Here is a 20,222-nt window from a genome sequence, read left to right as displayed (position 1 = left end):
TGTAGGATTTGGGGTCCAAAATCACCAAAATCAGTGCTCTATACAAGCTGGCCCAATGAACCGATTGCCAACCGATTCAGCCGATTGAGAAAAAAATTTAAATTTTGACAGAATATTCCTTGAAGAACAAGGAGTCCATAAAAAAAAATGGTGCATGATTCCGAGTTCGGATGAGGGAGATATGATTGAAACAAGCCCAAGTGCTCAATATTCGAACTTGCTCCTATGAACTCGGGATGAACTGAAATTTGGGGAACCGGTCGAGCCAGTTGAGAAAAAAATTTTATAATTTTGACAGAATATTCCTTAAAGAACAAGGAGTCCATAAAAAAATGGTGCACGATTCTGAGTTTGGATGAGGAAGATATGATCGAAACAAGCCCAAGTACTCCGTATTCGAACCTGTTCCTATGAACTTAGGCTGAACTGAAACTTTGGGGACCTCGCTTCCTTTAGCATGATGTGAACAACTAGGGAATTGGCCATGACGACATCCAAAATGAACTACACACTCGCACTACATTGGACTGCAGATGAATCTACACAAGGCTCAAAAACCGATCAAGCCCAAAAGGGTAGCCTTGGCGGTGCCATATGAAAAATAAAAATTGGGTGCATGTGACACCCCTAAGATAAATGCAAGTGTCAAATGAAAAAAATTAAGGGTCTACAACTCCATCATGTAATGTCTCAATCTTCGAGTAGCCCAAACCAATGCCAAGAAGAAGCGCTCAATCATGACACATCTCATCTCATAATCAAGCATTCTCTTACTCAAATAATAAATAGCTCGCTCTCTTCCCGAATCATCGAGCTCAGCTAACATGCATCCCAAGGCTATATCTGAGACTAACAAGTATAGGAGTAAAGGGTGGCCTGGTATAGGAGGCACCAAGACTAGAGGCGATAACAAGTACTCCTTGGTTCTCTCAAATGCGCGTTGACACTGATCATCCCAAACAATAAGCTGACTCTTCCTCAAGAGTAAAAAATGGGCTCATAGACATTTGTCAATCTGGCAATGAATCTACTAATGTATTGAAGTCTACCTAAGAAACCTCTGATCTCTCTCTCAATCCTCGGCGTAGGCATGTCAAGGATGGGTCTGATCTTATTTGGATCTGCCTCTATGCCTCTCTCACTAACCATGTAGCCTAGCAGTTTCCCAGAAGTCACTCCAAAAGTGCACTTCTTGGGATTCAGTCTCAATCTGAATTGTCTGATCCTCTCAAAGAATCTCTTTAAAGCTGCTAGGTGATCTACTCTATCTCAGGATTTCACTATCATGTTGTCTACATAGACCTTGACATCCCAAGGCATCATGTCATGGAAAAGAGTAGTCACTACTCTCTGGTAGGTAACCCCTGTATTCTTTAAACCAAACGGCATCACTCTATAGCAGTAAGTACCCCACTCGGTAATGCAGGATGTCTTCTCCATGTCCTCTAGAGCCATCAAAATTTGATTGTACCAAAAAAATTCGTCCATAAAGGACAACATTGAATGACTTGTCGTACTATCAACTAGCATGTGGATGTGTGGGAGAGAAAATTCATCCTTAGGACTAGCCTTGTTGAGATCTCGAAAATCAACGCAAACTCTCACATTGTCGTCCTTTTTGGGAACAAGAATGACATTGGCCAACCACTCAGGATTCTCAACCATTAATAAGAATCCCACACTGAGTTGCTTCTAAATCTCTTCTTTCACCTGCAAACTCCAACGATGATGTAATCATCTCAACTTCTACTTAACTGGTCTAACATGAGGCAGAAGTGGCAAGTGATGCTGGACTATGGATGGATCAAGGCCCGGCATGTCCTCATAAGACCATGTAAAAACATCCAAATATGATCTAAGCAACTGGGTGAGGCCATCCTTCTCATCTGTAGACAAATCCAATCCAATCCAATCCTCAGCTCCCTATGCTGGTCTGCTGTACCAAAATCAACAATCTTAACGTCTCGTATGGAAGGCGAAACTCTCCGATCACTAGGACTCGAATCAGAAGCAGAAGAAGAGTCCTCATCTGAATTGTGTTATACAATCTCATCATCTATATCAAATATCTGTGATGTGGGTGAATGAGGTGCAGATAAAGTGATGTCACAAGAGATAGGAAAATACTAAAAAAGACTCATATCCATATATGAAGAAAGAGTCAGTACATCATCCATTATGGGAAACAAATCTCGACAGTACATCAAAAGAAAGTGGTGGATCCACATGCTCGGACTCTACCATGACTGGGCTAGTAACACCCACAAATACATCATCATCAGGAGCAACAACAGTAAGCAACCCAGGAGCAAGGACAAGTTGAACATCCGCAACTATCTCGATAGCAAGTACCCCAAACAAATCGAGTGGAGAAGTAGTCGCTAGCTGAACATCATCGGTAATCTGACTCATGTCTACCATGAGCATCTCATCACTATACTCGTCACGCGGAATAGCCCCATCTATCATGTCTGCAATCTCGACAGATGTCCCATACTCATCAGTCTCCTCTGGAAAATAAAGCGTCAATAGGCTCGTACGGTTCGAAGATGAAGGAGTAACCAAAAGAAAAGTGGAAGTGCCATGAGCTTCATCACTCAACTGCAACTGACGAACTAGACACTGAAGCTTAGTCTCCTGATCAACACTAAGTCCACCGGTAATCCACTCTGAATGCATTTGTGCCTCTGGTGCCCTCATAAAATAATCTATTAAGCTCATTCTGTATTGGCGAATAGGATAGTCAAATGGCATATGGAGCAAACAAGCTCTGAGTCTTTCCTTGCTCAGAAGTGCCATATATCTGCAATCAGCCTATATAGGAACAAAACCAAGACCGAAAGGAGTATCATGATCAACTAAGGCAATGAACACTCCAGAGCCATGTTGACGATGCCCTAGACCTAAGTTAGGTAAGAAAGACATAGATCTCATCATGTCCAAAACCATTGTACTACCATTCTCATCAAAGGGAAGCACCATATGATCTTTATGAAACTGTTCAACCTCCATAATCTATATCTCGTCAAAGGTAAAGCCATCAGAAATAGGTCGTCGTCGCTATGACTAATCTCCAATATCGGCTTGGAAGTAGAATAAGAGTCTCTAGTAGACTGTATAGTAATGACTCTACCCTCATGTATGAACTTCACCTTCTAATGAAGGGAATATGGTATAGTTCATGTTCTATGGATCTAAGGCTGACCTAGTAACAGGTTAAAGGATGCGGGAATCCTCAAAACCTGAAATAAAGCAGAGAATATGATCGGGCATATATGCAAATCCAATGTCAACGTACCCAAAACCTCTCTACGTGTACTGTCATTGGCTCGAACTGTCTGAGAAGATGGCTCAAAGTCTGAAGATCCGAAGCTGAGAACAACTGTTGTAGCTAGCGGGCAAACATTCAAGACAAACCCATTATCCAAAAGGATAGATGGAACTTGATGCCCATAATAGCCAACAAAAATGTAGAGAGATAGAGTATGGTCAGAACCCCCAAGGGGTAGATCCTCAATAGAGAAAACAATGCATGTGGCCCTATCAGTTGTCAACATATGGATCAAACCCTCAGGGGAGGTAGATGTCTCAACTCTTATCTAACTCAATGCCTCGACCAGTGTCTCTTGGTGGGATGTAGATGATGCCAAAAGACTCCAAAGGGAGATGCGGACCTAAGTGCTCTGAAGCTGCCTCAAAATCTCGTCATCTTCTCGAGTGACATCTCTCTCTAAAGGTCTAGCAACTGTGGGAGGCTACTGTTGTACCATCCTTCCCCCATGGATGACATACTGAACGTCCTGAGCGACCATCTCATCAGGATCTCGACTCAATATAAACGGAGACTGAATGTTATATCATGGGTGAATCAACGGCCCAACCGTGGTCAACTGCAATGGTGGCCTGTCAGGGACTAGTCTAAATGGTGCAGATGCCTGTGAGTCCGAGATCACTTCATCATCCTCATAGCTCTCATCCACTACTATGGGCTCTGGCTCATAATCATCCCAACTCAGCATGTGAATGCGATCATTAGGCTCAATGAAATCCATGAAATGTATACCACTGGCTGGAAAAGGAACTGCATGTGTAGTATGGGCCAGTAATGGGTTAGTGGTTACACTCGGTTGACCCAAGTGAACCAAACCCTGATCAACCAAGTCCTGGATGGAATATCTTAGAGCAGTACAATGGTCAGTCTCATGCCCTAGTCCTTGATGATATGCGTAATGTAAATCCATCCTGAACTATGTTGGGATAGGCTGAGGTAATGGCCTAGGAGTGAGAGTTATCAATAATCCGGCCTCTGTGAGCTTCCGAAGAGCCTGACTCAACAGCATACCCAACTATGAGAATTGTCTCTGCATCCTCAAAGCAAAAGGAAAGGGAAATCTACTGAGCTCTAGGTCTAGGATAGGAAGTTGGGGGTCTCGCTACAAACTATGCTACGTAGAATGGTTGTACTAGGGTAGAATAGGAAGTCGGAGGTTTCTTTGTGTCATGTGCGGCATAATAAGGCAGTGTTATTGTGGAAGGCAAGTAGGCCTGATCATATAGTTGAGGAGATGCTCGTGGCCTATACTGCTGAGGTGGTGGTGGGTTGTAGAGTCCAGAATTTTGTCCAACTGTCTGATAGCATTTAGGAGGTCTCAACCTTACTAAACTGATAGCACCAACATCTCCTGATCTCTGTCCTTCTAAAGGCTTCTTCCCCTTAGAGCTAGTAGGGGAAGACTCGGACCATAATCCTCTAGCTATGCCCTCCTCTATACCGTACAGAGCCTGTACCAAAGATCCAAAATCTATATGAGGAAATCCTATTAAGTGCCTAACAAATTGAGGTTGTAAGCTCCTCATGATCATACTAATATGATCCCTCTCAAGTGGCCTATCAATAACTTGTGAAATCTTCTCCCTCCAACGGGAGATAAATGAGGTGATTAACTCTTCTGGCCTTTGCCTCAAAGCCTCTAACTTTCTCCTCAAAACATCAATGATAGTATTAAATGCAAACTATCTCAAGAACTCCCGGGCTAAATCATCCCAAGTCCAGCAGCATGATACATCCAATGAAGCAAATCAATGTTGTGCCACACCACTTAGGGACATAGGGAAAAGCATAACCATCTGGGCCTCATCCAGTCCATGGGCCCTCATAACCGTACTATAAAGCCTCAAATGGATGCGAGGACAACCAATGCACGTGTATCTCTCAATCTCAGGCATCCTAAACTTAGTCGGTAAATTGGCCACTGATGCTCCATCAAAATCCTCCCAAGTAATAGCTTAATTTGAAGTCCTCATCTACCTCAACCTCTGCTAAAGTCTATCCATATGTGCATGTGTGTCCTCTGAGATCGGGGTAGGCAATATGACAGGAGGCGGGGTAACCTCAGTCTGACTATGCAAAGTGAAAGGTATAGCCTGTGGTGCTGACTGACTGAGTGGAAGGGGTGGTGGTACTGTAAGATCATACTGTGCACAATCTTGAGGTGGGACCTGCTGGGCCTACTGCCCATCTATCCTCTGGCCGAGGCCAGCTATAGCCTCCTAAATCAAAGCCATGGCTAAAGCAAACCGATCAATGATAACCACCTATGAATCCATTTCTCTATGATCTGATCTTTGGTCTAACTAGTCTGATACTCTTATCAATCTACCCCTAACCTTGATCCAAGAAGCTGAACCCAGACTGGACGTATCAATACTCCTACAATAGTGGAAATACTAAATAAGATACAGTGTAAGGGAAACTCTACAAGGAATGTCTATCAACTATGCAAAAAGGTAACTTGGAAGTATTCAAACTAATATCCAATTCTGAGCAAATATATAAGAGACTACTACGAAGGTAACTAAACCTATCACTACTAACTCGGCTCTGAAGGCCCACAAATGCACCCACGTGTAGGAAAGAAAATCCTGATCGAATGATCTAAGGCTCAACCTACAAGGTCAAGGTGGCTCTAAAAAGAAAAAATGTGGACTTTAAAGGATCCTTAGCAGAAGCAATCATATCCTCTAGTGGTACGCAACCCTCTACATGCCTTTGAAGAGACGAGGTGCTTCCATGCAAGGTGGTCATCACTTCCACACATGCACTACCTCGACATCCCAGGAGGGTTTCCTATAGTGAAATCTCTCACAACTCTTAGTACTCAGTAGTCAACTAAAGTGCATGATTACTACTCAAAAAGTGTTATTTGATAGCTTATAATTAATCCTTTTAAACACTTTTGAGTAGTAGTTAGTGCATTTTAACCCAATTAGCATGTTAAGGCTCCTTGCAATCAATTCTAATCAAATTGTGTAAGTTTTGGTGTTTTTGTTAGTATTTTGATCACCAAAGCATTATGAGATTGAGGAGAGTTTTATGGAATCCTTGGAAAAGAATGGGAAGCTCAGAGTCATGAAGAATCAAAGCTTTGAAGCTCTTTTGCCATAAGCAAAGTGGGAATGCAAGGGGAAGCAAAGAGGATCCAGCCATGAAGCATTCTTGATGACAGTCACTGCAGCCACTTTTGGAGCACTTCCTGGAGTCCAAATTATGCATACAATATGTCATTTGAAAGCTTAGGAAGTCAACAATCCAATGCTTCAAACCGTGTGCAATTTGGAGCTGAAATGAGGAAGTTACAGCCTTTGGAAGATAACTGATCCAAGCTGAAGGAAGGAAGGCTTCAGAAAAGTGCTGCGAAATCACCATTTTTGTTGCAAAGTGATTTCGCAGCCTTTTTGCACAGTGCTATGGAGTTCCCCTGAAGCTTCACGCCGTGATGGAAGCCAAGCACCACAAGATGGAAGTCAACTTTGTGAAGGTGTTGAAGCAGCTGGTTGCTATGAAGAAATTTCGCAGCTCTTCTTGTGCACCTGCGAAATTTCGCAGACCTCACCTTTCACCTGCGAAGTGGTCCTGAGTGCTTCCCGATATTTGTAACCGACACTTGGAGATATTTTTTTGATTAGATTTTTGTTGTCTAAATGCCCAAATTCTCCTTGTAAGCCACCAGTGATAGAATTCCTTAGTTTTTAAGTTAGGAATTTGGCAAAATATCTATGTAATAGCTGTAAGTGTAATTGTGGTATTAAGGGAGCCCGAGGAGCCTGTTCGGGGGGGTGTTAGAGTTTTGGGGTTCCAGGAGATCCTTTGTACAGTTTTGGGAAGAAAGTAAAATACAGAGCACTTGCTCTGTTTTTCCTATATATTCTTGTCTTCTCTTTCATTTTCATTTTCTTGCTAGCCAAACATTCTCTGAGATGTTTTCTCAGAGGATGAGAGGCTAGGCTCTTTGTCTCTTGGAGTGAAGGTAACCGGGTAAGTTTCCACATGCATGAATTGGAAGTTTTGTTGTTTTAGTTTTTAATGAAGAGAAAGTGTGACCCGTGAATGGTTTCTAATCTTTTTAGTTAACTTAAAACGCCTTTAAATCACCTGGGCCAACACTTGGTAAGGCAAGTGATCTCCAACCATGGAGATGCACTAGTTTACCCCTTGCGAGCCTCTGGTAGGTGACTTGAAGGTAGGATTTTCTAGAATAGCCAACACTTGGTAAGCTTTTGGACTCTAAGGAGACATCCATTAGTTACCTCTTGCGAGCTTTTGACGGGTAATCCAAGGTTAAAGATCACCTTGAATGGCAAGTGCTAGGTGAGAGGTATGAGCCATTACAAGATGCATCAGTGAGAGGGATTTAGTGTTTGAACCCATTAATGGGAAGCATCTGTACAACACCGGTTGGAGAAGGAACTATATGTTAATTCTCTAATGCGAGGAAAAGAAACAAGTGACCGGAACTCTCCTTTTTGTATGAGGAATCTGAGCCTAGTGATCTGAAACTCCAAGAAACACTTTTCTTTATAAGTAAAATCAGTTACTACTTTTGGTTAGCTTAAAACCAATCCTTTTTCATTCAAACGTCTTTATGTTTTCTTTTAAAGCTAACCTTGAAATGAAAAGGCACCAATTCATCTTTGAATTAATATCATTTGTGAAGTGAAAACTCATCCCAGTGAACGATCCTAGAGCCACTATGCTATAGTAGCTTTGTCTTTGCTACCCTAGTATATGGTGTAATAGGTTATAAATTTTGTTGATTAATCCCTCAATCAAGGAGCACCAGCTGGACACGAATCAGCTGAGACACCAATTAGGCATGAATCAAATGGCGCCGTTGCCGGGGATGGTGCCACTTTGCAGTGATATGATCTTTTGAGAGTACTTGTGATCTTCATCACAAGTTTGGTGACTTTTCTTTTCCTTTTACTAACTCTTTTTATTTCTTTATTGTTCATATTTTAGTATACCTTTTATTTAGTTTTTAGTTTACCTTAGTTTTTTCTTTGAATTGTTTTTCTTTTGTTTTCTTTTGTGTTCTCTGTTCTTAATTCACAATTTGCTAGTTGTGCATGCCATATTGAATACGAGATAGCAGAGGAAGCCATGAACTTCATGAGTTATGTGGCTGAATTTTCAAGAGAATGGGATGAACCAAATGTTAGAGATATGGGAAGAATGATGTCTCAACCTAATGCTAAGGGTGAGATGTATATTTTGAATGATGGCATAGACATGAAGGCAGAGATTGCAGCTATGGAAAGGAGATTGGATGAGCTAGAAATGAAGAATATGCAACCAGTGCAAGCCATCTCTCAGACACCATTGCAAGCTATGCCTTGTGCCATTTGTCTATCTTATGAGCACTTGGTGGAAGAGTGTCCTATCATTCCAACGGAGAGGGAAATGTTTGGTGATTGCAACACCTACAATTCCAATTGGAGGGACCATTCAAAATTCTCTTGGAAATCACAGCCACCTCAGTACCAGCAACCTGCTCAAGTACCTCAGCAAGCCTCAAATCTTGAACAAGCTATGATGAATCTTAACAAGGTCATGGAAGACTTTGTTGAAGCTAACAAATCCATCAATCCTCAGCTCAGTCAAAGAAATGACTGTGTAGAGAAAAAGATGGATGAAGTGCAAAATGATCTATCTCAAAAGATAGATAATCTCCAAGATTCAATCTCAAGGTTTGCCAACCTCAACACAGTGCAAGAAAAAGAAAACTCTCCTTCTCAACCTTATCAAAATTCCATGAGTATCCATGAAATGGAGGCTCAAAAGGGAGAATCTTCAATGGTGAAGGAAGTTAAAACGGTTATCACTTTGAGTGGTAAAGAGGTTGATATGGCCACATTCAAACAAGAGCATGAAACAGAGAATGAAACAGAGAAAAAGAAGAGGGAGGAAATTAAAGGAAAGAAAAAGGGAATTGTTTCCATTGCCATCATACAATGCAAATCTCTAATGAAGGATGCTAACTTCATATGGGATCCGGGCAAGCTAAATCAGGATCAAATTTTTTTGATGGACTTAGTCTTTTTAAAGACTAACTAGTCCATAGCTTTTTGTTTTATTTATTACTTGTTTTAATTTTGATTTCAATGTTTTAATTTTGATTTCAATGCTTTAATTTTGATTTTAATGCTTTAATTCTAGTTTGTTTTGTTGTAATATAGTTTTTGGATGATCAAAATCAAGAGGAATTGCAAATGAAGAAATCGGGAAGAAATCGGAGCGAAAACAGAGCAAAAACAGAGCAAAAACAGGGGAAAAACAGGGGTCTGCGAGATTTCGCAGCCTCTGCGAAATCGGCCTTTTGCTACAAAATCACTTCGCAACACTTTTGAGTCCTCTGCGAAAGATTTCGCAGCTGCGAAACCAGTGTTTGGCACACGAGTGCCACTCCGCAGCACAGGAACCCCATTTCGCAGCTGCGAAGTGCTCTGCGAACCACTGAAGCGTAAAAAGCCCTAATTCCGCAGCGATTTCTCCATTCCGCGGGGTGTTTCGCAGCTGTGAAACCAACTTTTGGCACACGAGTACCATTCCGCGGTACAGTGACCCCAATTTCGCAGCTGCGAAGTGGGCTGCGAACCACCAAAGCATGAAAGATCCCATTTCCGCAGGGAAAACTCCATTTCGCAGAGGATTTCGAAGCTGCAAAACCAACTTTTGGCACACGAGTGCCATTTTTGCAGCACGGTGACCCTTATTTCGCAGCTGCGAAACGGTTGTGAAGCATAAAAACTCCCAATTTCGCAGCCAAAGTCTCAATTTCGCAGGGTATTTAAAAGCTGCAAAATGGTTGCGAACGTAAAAACTTCCAATTTCGCAGCCAAAGCTCCATTTTGCAGGGCACTTTTTGGCTGCGAAATCACTTTTGAGCTTTGAAATGGCTGCCAAATCACCTCCAAGCTTAGAAAAGGCCTTCAAATTGCGAAATTGACTTGCAAAATGGAGGGAAGTTTGCAAAAACACCTTGCAAAGCTAAGGGAAGTTGCTACAATGCCAACAAAGCCCCACGACCATGCATATAAAGAGGAGAGCCCCACACACCAGCTGAGTACCCTCTGGAACTCATGAATAGCCAACTCTCTCCATTTCAGCCATGGCCAAGACTAGAGGAAAGCCCCGCGCACCCTGAGATCACACACATGAAGCCTCTCATTCCATTTCTTACCTCCTTAAACCATCAAATCCCATAGCTGCCAACTGAGAGCTCCAGTTGAGGAGACTATGCCACCTAAGGAGACTACCAGAGCAGAGGCCAAAGTCCTGATCCAATCCACTCAAGAGGCCACCACAGATGCATCAGCTCCACATGACCCTACCATTACTTGATCATCTCTTTACTTTTTATCTTTATATATTATACATAGCTCCATGTTATGATGTTTTATATTCTGGGATTGGAGGTATCCATTGATCATATCTTATATTCTACTTTCTCAGAATCATATATAGACATCATTTCTTGTTTAAACTTGGCATTTTTCTATTTTCTCTACTCACTAACTCTTTTGTTTTTTTGAAACATGTGGTTTCTCCTATACGACTCAGACTTCATGTCACTAAGGAGGTACCACTTCCTCCCTATTTTTTAATCGTTTTTGTCACATTGAGGACAATGTTCAGCTTGGTTGGGGGGAGAGTTGAGGAAGTAAGTATTGTTAATAATGCTAAGTTATTTTGGTAATTTAGTTGCTTTTTGCTTAATTTTTAAAATTTTTTAGTTTTTTTTATTCTACTCTCCATGGTTATTAAGGAAAAAATTTTCAAAATGAAAAGGGAGAAATTGAATTTTTGTCTTTTTACTTGACTTAGAGTTTGTATTATGCTTACTAAAGTTGAGGAATTGTTGAAACATCTATTGAATTCAACCTTAGTTCTTCCACTTTAAGCTATTCACACACTGTGCACACTAGGTTCCGTTTATAAGATGAAAAACTATTTTCCCCCTTAACTTAGGAAAATTTAGACTTGGTACCTTTGACCTCATTTTTAATAGTGTTGGGACACCTTGTAAAAGGCCAATGAGTCTCTGAAGAAAAAAGAAAGAAAAATGTTTGTTTGCCTTGAAACCCGAGCAAGGTCTGAGGGGTATATGGTGAAAATCTTTAAAACCTGGTGCCCTAAGCCTTAATTGGTTGGGAGTCACCGACCTCAATGCTCGTTACATGGGTGAATAGGTGGAGTTTAACATACTGTAGGTGCTTGGGTATTAAAATTCATTCTCAAAAGTCCGGGGTGAAATCCGAGGAGTTAGTGGTTGAAAAATCCTTAAAACTTGATGCCCTAAACCTTAATTGGTTGGGAGTCATCGATGGACCCCCGCTACATGGACAATTTAAAAAAAAAAATACCTTTAAGCCTTGTACTCCTACAATGAAAAAAATTGTGAAAGAAAATAGGTGCGTTCTTAGCCTATTGGAGGTTGATTAGTTTGCTAAGCTTTGAAAAAAAACTAGGTTGAGGGGAGAGATTAGTTTGACATACTATATCCGGAAACTAATAAATAACACTTAGATTTTTGTGGAAGAGTAAGGTTTGGTCCTTTGGAAGTGGAAATGATTTTAAAGCTTAAATTTGCATAATGCCTTCTCTTTAAGAATTGTGATTAGACAAGTTATTTGATAACTCTTGTTGAAGTTTGAGTTTTATTTCTTTAATGTTCCATGTGAGAGTTAGATCAGTCATGCCACTTGAAAATTGTTTTTTGATTAGCATGATGTTGTAAATTATGGTAATTTTATTTTATTTTTCTCTCATTCATTGCTAAGGGACTATCAATATGTCGGTTGGGGGGAGTGATTACTACTCAAAAAGTGCTATTTGATAGCTTATAATTAATCCTTTTAAACACTTTTGAGTAGTAGTTAGTGCCTTTTAACCCAATTAGCATGTTAAGGCTCCTTGCAATCAATTCTAATCAAATTGTGTAAGTTTTGGTGTTTTTGTTAGTATTTTGATCACCAAAGCATTATGAGATTGAGGAGAGTTTTATGGAATCCTTGGAAAAGAATGGGAAGCTCAGAGGCATGAAGAATCAAAGCTTTGAAGCTCTTTTGCCATAAGCAAAGTGGGAATGCAAGGGGAAGCAAAGAGGATCCAGCCATGAAGCATTCTTGATGACAGTCACTGCAGCCACTTTTGGAGCACTTCCTGGAGTCCAAATTATGCATACAATATGTCATTTGAAAGCTTAGGAAGTCAACAATCCAATGCTTCAAACCGTGTGCAATTTGGAGCTGAAATGAGGAAGTTACAGCCTTTGGAAGATAACTGCTCCAAGCTGAAGGAAGGAAGGCTTCAGAAAAGTGCTGCGAAATCACCATTTTTGTTGCAAAGTGATTTCGCAGCCTTTTTGCACAGTGCTATGGAGTTCCCCTGAAGCTTCACGCCGTGATGGAAGCCAAGCACCACAAGATGGAAGTCAACTTTGTGAAGGTGTTGAAGCAGCTGGTTGCTATGAAGAAATTTCGCAGCTCTTCTTGTGCACCTGCGAAATTTCGCAGACCTCACCTTTCACTTGCGAAGTGGTCCTGAGTGCTTCCCGATATTTGTAACCGACACTTGGAGATATTTTTTTGATTAGATTTTTGTTGTCTAAATGCCCAAATTCTCCTTGTAAGCCACCAGTGATAGAATTCCTTAGTTTTTAAGTTAGGAATTTGGCAAAATATCTATGTAATAGCTGTAAGTGTAATTGTGGTATTAAGGGAGCCCGAGGAGCTTGTTCGGGGGGGTGTTAGAGTTTTGGGGTTCCAGGAGATCCTTTGTACAGTTTTGGGAAGAAAGTAAAATACAGAGCACTTGCTCTGTTTTTCCTATATATTCTTGTCTTCTCTTTCATTTTCATTTTCTTGCTAGCTAAACATTCTCTAAGATGTTTTCTCAAAGGATGAGAGGCTAGGCTCTTTGTCTCTTGGAGTGAAGGTAACCGGGTAAGTTTCCACATGCATGAATTGGAAGTTTTGTTGTTTTAGTTTTTAATGAAGAGAAAGTGTGACCCGTGAATGGTTTCTAATCTTTTTAGTTAACTTAAAACGCCTTTAAATCACCTGGGCCAACACTTGGTAAGGCAAGTGATCTCCAACCATGGAGATGCACTAGTTTACCCCTTGCGAGCCTCTGGTAGGTGACTTGAAGGTAGGATTTTCTAGAATAGCCAACACTTGGTAAGCTTTTGGACTCTAAGGAGACATCCATTAGTTACCTCTTGCGAGCTTTTGACGGGTAATCCAATGTTAAAGATCACCTTGAATGGCAAGTGCTAGGTGAGAGGTATGAGCCATTGCAAGATGCATCAGTGAGAGGGATTTAGTGTTTGAACCCATTAATGGGAAGCATCTGTACAACACCGGTTGGAGAAGGAACTATATGTTAATTCTTTAATGCGAGGAAAAGAAACAAGTGACCGAAACTCTCCTTTTTGTATGAGGAATCTGAGCCTAGTGATCTGAAACTCCAAGAAACACTTTTCTTTATAAGTAAAATCAGTTACTACTTTTGGTTAGCTTAAAACCAATCCTTTTTCATTCAAACGTCTTTATGTTTTCTTTTAAAGCTAACCTTGAAATGAAAAGGCACCAATTCATCTTTGAATTAATATCATTTGTGAAGTGAAAACCCATCCCAGTGAACGATCCTAGAGCCACTATGCTATAGTAGCTTTGTCTTTGCTACCCTAGTATATGGTGTAATAAGTTATAAATTTTGTTGATTAATCCCTCAATCAAGGAGCACCAGCTGGACACGAATCAGCTGAGACACCAATTAGGCATGAATCAGTGCATAGTGAGTACTGTGGGTGCATCCGAAAAACCTATGAAGCTAAAGCAGAAAAAGAAACACACTAGTCACACAAATATCCATGAAACCTATCTCTGGGCTATATAGGTCTTCAAAGATCAGACTCTAATCAGTATCAATGTGTCGGCCTCCTCTAGAATGCTCCCAAACATCGATACAACCCGTCACTAAACCCTACTCCTAACCTCTAGCTCGGTCAGAGAAACAAACACACACAAGGTCTCCACTTGCAAAAGTAAGAGCCGAAATGAAATAAATGACTGAAATCAGAGGGTTGGAGGTAAAAGGAATAGATGTGCAACCCACACAGATGAGCAACATGCGAACACACAGGATAAGAGCAGTCATGCAACAAGCAGTCAAGCAGAGCGCAAATATATCATCCATGTCCACACACAAGCTAAATGTGAATATGACAATCAAAATGAATAGCAACAACGATAGCATGCTAAAAAATGATCAAGATAATCAACACTAAGACAAATAAGAGATACAACAAAGTGAACATACATGTCAAAGTGAGTCGGATAATCATGACAAGAGCAAAATCAATATACTAAGACAAGCAAGCAGATCAATCAATATCATCACCATGTCAATGTCCCAAACGGATATGGTGATCAAGCATGGAAAATCATCACATCAAAATCCTCAATGTGCTATGATCACTCAAGCATAGAGAAGCACAAAGGGAAGGTATCCATCAACTGACTAATCAAACGCCACATTTGCCTCATCTTAAGTTCAAGTTTGACCTTCTAAACGATCCCTAATGGAGTCGTCATTTTGTGGACCCCGTATTTTCGCTCGGTGCATTCCCACTCGATGGCAAAACTTGCTTTTTTATTTGTTTGGTGAAAACTTGACTTTTAGAAAAAGACTTGAAGTTGCCACCTATTTTTGTTTTATTTTTTTAATGAAAAAACAAAATAAGAAAGAAAAACCCTAAGTGTGACTCCTGAAGGAAAAAACAGATCTATAAAAAATCGAGTCTGGGTCCGAGGGTCAGGTTACTTATTGGGAAGGTACGGTAAAGACCGTAACACCCCTCTAAGCCCCTAAAAATGGGTCTCTACTAAATAAAGTGAAGCAAACATGAAAATTAACTAGGATATCAATGGACACCAATAAAATGATCGAATAACGAAACGAATCAAGCATGAAAACAAATAAATAAATGAAGTAGGAGTGAGAACGTACCTTGGTACCAAATAATAGTGCATTATCATGGAAACAAGGTTAACTCAAGTACAAAATTATCGCATGCATATCAAAGATCAAGACAAAAATCAAGCAATATTCGTTAAGCATAACAATTGACAATTAGAAGAGAAAATTCATATGTAAGGCCCCTACCAAAGCCTAATTTATCTTGCATGAATTAGTCTCACAAATTCCATTATTTAGGAATTATGAAAAAAATTATTCTTGCTTATTTAAAATCAAGAGAAACAGAAAATTGTTTGAAAGTCGAATAAAATTTGTACAAGTGCATACCAAAATGAGAATGGCAGTAGACTTATTAAAATCAGGATTTTTGGCGGCCTGAAAACCCTAATAAATGATGAAAAGTTGTAGAATTAAATATATATATATATATATATATATATATATATCTGAAAACTAGAGTGCAATTAAAATTGTTCGAAAGAAAACTAGATTCTTGAAATTTATTTAAAAATTGAAGTTTCAAAAATTATTTGAAAATTGGAGTCTTGAAATTAAATTAAAAATTGGAGTTTTGGAAATTTATTTGAAAATGAAAGTTTGGAAAATTAAATTTAAACACAATTAAAGTTTGGAAAGTTAAAGTTTTGAAAATTAAACTTAAAAATTGGAGTTTTGAAAAATTAAATTAAAAATTGAATTTTTGGAAATTTATTTGAAATTGGAAGTTTGGAAAATTAAATTTAATTTTAAAAAAATAAGAACTTCGAAGAATTACTTGGAAATGGAAAATTTGAAAATAATTAAAGTTTGGAAAGTTAAAGTTTCAAAAATTAAACTTAAAAAATAGGAGTTTTGAAAAAATTAAATTAAAAATTGGAATGAAAATAAGATTATTTGAAAAACCGGAATTTTGAAAATGATTTAAAAGAGAATTTGCGAAAATAAAACTTTGGCGCGTGAGGATAAAGAATAATAAAATAAAATAAAATAAAATAAAAAAATAAAGGCACATGTTCGCCCACCAAAGGTATCTGGTGTTGTCTTCCCCAACAATAATCATTTTTCTATGGTCATTTCCATGTGCTAGCTCTTTATGCATGCGGCCAAATACAACCATGTGCTAGCTCTAGTGGGGTCCAGTAGCAGCTTCAGCTTTACCAAGCATGCTGCCATGATTGTCGAAACAAGCCAGTATAGATACCACACACCCACCAAGTAAATAATAGGCCTTCATAAATGAGAAATGGTGTTTTGGGATCAATGCCATGGAAAAGTGTTGTTGTTGCAGCAAGTTGGCCTCCAAATCTGCAGATCTCAAGCTACCTCTCACGACCTCACTGGCTCGTTGCTTGAACAAAGAGACTTCGGAGCGTGATCGGAGCATGAGTTGGCGCACAAATCATTGAGAATTTGCTCGACATGATTCTCCAACTGGACCGGTGATGCTGAATCCGACAACAAATTCACGTATCAACAGTCACTTCTCAACGAAGGCGACGTCCGTAGCTCCTAAGAAGCAATCTTCTTCCTCTTGGACACATCAGTGGTGGAAGTCTCCACAAGCCTCACCCTCACGCAGCCATGTCCAATTTTCATCACTGCAATTCCTACAATTATCTCACATTCATTCATGTACTCCTCCATTTCTGAGCACCTCTCCCTCTCTTTTTCCTTCCTTGTGACCCGGTTGAAATACTCATTACCCCAAACACACCAATAGAAACATAGAAATATAAGGGAGAGCAAAGACCAAAACGGAGCATAAAATAAACAAACCAAAGGCCACTAAACCTCGCTCTATCTCATAGTTTGGCAATGAGCTAGCGAACTGATTGGGGATGACCAAAATATACTCTAAAATAAAATATAAAAAAAAAGGGTTGCGGACATCTTACAAAAGAAAACCAAAATGGAACAAAGAAACAGAGCATGATTTCGAATTCTATATAAGTAAGGGGAAAAAACTGAAAGTATATGCAAGTGATTTTAGGTATGCATGTTTTCTAGTGTCCTCACTCAATCATCAAAGACAAACTCGAATATTAGCAAGAAATAAAGCAAAATGGTGCAAAAATGGGGAAACAGAGCATACAATGGTTGCACCTGAATAACTTCAACTCGAACAAGGATTGCTCGGCTTCAAGCACATGATTCTGTAGTCTCCCCAAATTCAATAAAAATCCTCTTTTTCTTCTGTTCTTCCTTTCTTCCTCATCTCCAGATCTTCACCTAACTCTCTATTTTATTTTTTTTTTGCTTTTTTCTCCCTTCCTCAGGCTGTCTTTTTTCACCCATCAGCTGACCCACCCGCTTTCTTTTCATGCAAGCCTCTATAGGATCCCTGCTCCTGCTCAGATCATCATTTCCTGTTATTTCGTTCTAACCATCCCCCTTTCCAGCTACTCCTCTACTCCATTACTTCAACCACCTCCATGGCAAGGTGGTCACATCTTTGCCACGCGTCTCATGCATGAAATTGGAAGCCGTCCCTCACTCCTCAAAAAAATAAAAATAAAAACAATCTCGCCTGGCAACTTCTATAAGGAAAATAGTCAATCATGGTAGGTTATGAGCAGCGGTGATCCATTGGCTCGACATGGTGGACCTGAGCTTCTGCCTCGTGAGCAGAATTCAACCTCAAGGACTACAAACTTGGAGAACCATCAATGGAGAGCTTCAATATACGCTTTTTGTGCCATAATATACTCCCCAAAGCATGCATGCCAATTCAGAAGCTCAGCCTCCAACTAAAGAGTTGCAAGCCGGTAAGGCTCATTTCAAAATATCCCATACGATGGGCAAGTCAAAGATTTCATTTCAAACAGAACCTGGTTTTGGGTTTGATGGGATTCCAACATTATTTTCCAGGTTTGCATTAGCCCTTTTAACAACTCCATTATCTGGGGTTGTAGTTCTTTATCCCTCTGTTTTTGAATTCTTTTCGAGATTGATTCAACACTCCTTATTGCAACCAAGATTCTAGCATATAAATCCTTCACTATAGCTCTGGTTTTGTCCACATAAAGTTCATCATCTCCTCTCACATCCTTGTTTCTCAGTTGTGAACATTTCCTCTCATAAATTTTTCGAGTACTGCCTCCAACCTTAACCTCATCATAGAGCTTCTTTTCTCAAGCATACAACCTTCCTAGTGTTAATGAATGGCTTCAGGATGAAGACCGTGATGAGCTACGGTGCCATGTGATAGCTTGGATGGGTTTTTGTCAAGTTCCCTACATGCTCTAACCATGGTACAAAGCTCAAAGATTGCAGATGCATTTATCAATTATGGAGAACAACGCAATGCCAGAGAAGCATCTCCATAGTGTGAACCTTTAAACATCCAACCCAAAATGCCACAAACTAAGAACTCCCATAAACGAAGACCACATCTACATCTGACTAACCATAAGCAGCCCCATTTTACCCGATCTTCACAAAGTTTCCATCTCTCTCGAAAATAGTTTGGTTATCATGACCTCCATAGCCAAGGCACCCAAGAAGGGAAGGGGAAGAAAACATAGAGAATGAAACCCTAGGAGAATGGAGGAAAGACAAATAATGGGTGAGTAATCAAACAAGCCACATTTCATTGTTTGTCAATGGGCTTGGGTTAGTGAGTGAGTCAAAACGTATTCTAAACAAGGATCAAAACACGGTTGCGAACATTTAATAAAGAACTTAAACAAAATTGAACTAATTTCAACAAAACCAATTAAAAATGAAACATGAACACATTATGGCCTAAACCAAACAATCTAAAGATCAATAAATAAAACCAAATGCATGACATGACATCCATACCCAAGCTAAAAGTAGATGATACTCAGAATAGCAATTGCAAGAAAGGAAAACAAAGAAAACCCAAAGTAAGGGTACCTGTAGTGGTCATACCTGAGCTCCTTAAGTGAAGCTGTGTTTAGCTTCTTTTTCTTCAACTCTCTCTATACCTATCGCTTCAGTTATCTTGCCCTCTAAGTTACCACCACGTTCTCAAACCCTTGCCAACTCTGTTTTTTTTTTTTTTTTTTTTTTTTTTTTTTTTTTTTTTTTTTTTTTTTTTTTTGCTCTCTTCCTCAAGCTGTCTACCCCATCTCCCCTCAGCCAATCCACCCTCCTCCTTCTTCTCAACCTCTCGTGCTTTTTTTTTTCATGCAAGCTTCTACCGGCTCCCTATTCCTGCTCAGATCATCATTTCCTGCTATTTCATTCTAGTCATCACCCTCTCCAGCTACTCCTCTGCTCCACTGCTTCAACCACCGCCATGGCAAGGTGGTCACATCCTTGCCACACGTCTCATGCATGAAGCTGGAAGTCATCCCCCACTCCTAAAAAAAAATAAAAAATACAGCTCACTCTCGGGTAGCCAATGAGGGGTCTACATGTGACATTGGCACATTGCCCTTTACGTGCTTCCGGGAGTTTTTCCATGGTGGAATAGGGCACTAGGATGATGTCTACATTGTATTTTCTTTGATCATTTACTATCTCCTTCTCATCACTATGATCAATTGCGTCTTTATTGTTTTATCTGCCAATGACAATGGACATGGTGAGTGGTCCTTTTGTTCTCCTTTATATATATATATATATATATTCCACCCAATTATTCAGTTTCCCTATTTCCTTTATAATCCGTTATGTGCAATAGAAACATTAATAAAAGTATGAACACTTAACTTGATGTGAAAATCACAGGAAAATCCCAATAACTCAAAATTCTATTATATTATGTTTGGTTCTCAAGAAATAGTAAGAAAAGAAAAAAAACTAAAAAAATTGATGTTTGGTGCTTGATTTTTACTGTAAAAAATATGAAAGAAAATTAAATAAAATAAAAACTAGTTAAAAATGTATGTATTTTTAAATCATTTAATCTTTATATACAAAATTAAAAATA

Source organism: Vitis riparia, chromosome 18 (genome assembly GCF_004353265.1).
Source record: "Vitis riparia cultivar Riparia Gloire de Montpellier isolate 1030 chromosome 18, EGFV_Vit.rip_1.0, whole genome shotgun sequence".
Lineage (NCBI taxonomy): Eukaryota > Viridiplantae > Streptophyta > Magnoliopsida > Vitales > Vitaceae > Vitis > Vitis riparia.
This window is presented reverse-complemented; position numbering follows the sequence as displayed.